The sequence below is a fragment of the Mandrillus leucophaeus genome, unplaced genomic scaffold, assembly GCF_000951045.1.
Source record: "Mandrillus leucophaeus isolate KB7577 unplaced genomic scaffold, Mleu.le_1.0 Scaffold2428, whole genome shotgun sequence".
Taxonomy (NCBI): Eukaryota; Metazoa; Chordata; class Mammalia; order Primates; family Cercopithecidae; genus Mandrillus; species Mandrillus leucophaeus.
The window spans coordinates 9,252-10,730 of record NW_012102508.1 but is presented as its reverse complement, the minus strand read 5'-3'; the positions used below and the strand labels follow the sequence as shown (position 1 = coordinate 10,730).

The following is a 1,479-nucleotide window of genomic DNA, read 5'->3' as shown; positions in this document are numbered from 1 at the left end:
GGCCAGACATGTGGACACAGTGGTAGTCTGACACACAGACACAAGGAAGACATGGCACTATGGGACACAGGGACTTGATGCCACAATGCACAGAGCAGGTTGTAGAGCACAAGGGACGTGGGAAGGGGCCTTTTGGCACTTCTGCCCTGGAATCCTGTGAGACAAGGGTGGCGGCTCCTCTGGAGGCCCTCTGGGCTTAGTCCCTCTTCCACACTTTGTTGAGCGGCTTCACCACCTCATGGTAGATGATAAATGCTGAGGCCACATCCAGACAGACCTGGTCAGTGACTGGCTGGGGATAGTGCCCTTGTGACGGCCTTGAGCCCCTCCTTCCTCGGGATCTGCTGCCGGAGTCCTGGGTTCCGGTGTTTGTGCACTTCCAGGCCCCGCATATGAGTCTGGATCCCGTCCAGAGGGGCGTTTCCCAAGACGTGGGCTGCGCCCGCAATGGCTCAGAAGACCCCAGTGATCAGCGGGTTCATGGGCTTATCCCTTTGGCACCAGTTGCTGCAGGGAGGTCAGGACGAAGAAGCGATGGCCTGATTCAGCCCTGCTTCAGCACAGTGGCCGCGAGGTCCTGGTATGTCCCCTCAACCCTTGTTCCCGCACAATCCTCCTAACCCCAAAGAATTATCTGTTCTTGGGGTTTGGGGAAGTCTGGCGGTGGATGAATTTCACTTTGATGGTCTCCATGGATGGACGACCACCACGGCCCCGGCCACACTGGAGTCCTGGCTGCACAGCAGCCCGAGCCTGCTGTTCAGCAGTCCCTGGGCATCCCACATCTGGGTGTCGAGGAATTCGAACTTCCCGAACCTGACACTGCCTCGGAAATGGAGCGGGAGGGCAGAGAGCTGAGGCTGCTGTCCAGGCCCAGGACGCCATGGCTGTCACTGTGCCCCACAGGCCCCCATGCCCAGTGCCCGGCGGGGACGAGCACTCCTAGGTCCTCGCGTACTCGGTAGGAAACGGAACATAGGTGTAGATGCGGCCCGGCAGGCCGCCTGCCATGGTGATCGCCTTCCCCGGGGTGTGTCCCCGTGGCCTTCCTTCCGGGACGCGGCGTGGCCATGGCGGGCAGGAGAGGTGACTCCCGGCGTCACCTCAGTCGGAGCCACCTGAACTCCGCAATCCGACTTTACTTTGGTTTTGACACAAATAAAGATCTCACATAAATATAAAATGGGATGTCTTGGCTTGTAATTTTTGTTGAAAGCAATAGTATTGTTGTATAGAACAGTGTATTGGGGTAAACAGATTTTTTTATTTTTATTGTTTTCATCAGCTCACTGACATTGATAGAGGATAGTTTTTAGGTTATTGATGAGCAGTTTTCCCTCAGGTACGCCTTAGGGTAGGGGTTTGTGGTCACATAGTTGACAGGTAGACTGGGATTAGAGTTTGTTACAGCAGCAATATCCTGAGAACCAGGGAATTCAAATCCTTCTCATGACACTTTGGTAATACCGCCCAGGCTTG

At 55.4% G+C, this 1,479-nt stretch overlaps 1 pseudogene; it reads right to left on the bottom strand.

Annotated features, from left to right (window-relative positions):
• Nucleotides 1–281: 281 nt before the first annotated feature.
• On the bottom strand, nucleotides 282–1,072 carry LOC105541660 (annotated as a pseudogene).
• Between the last annotated feature and the right edge of the window lie 407 nt (nucleotides 1,073–1,479).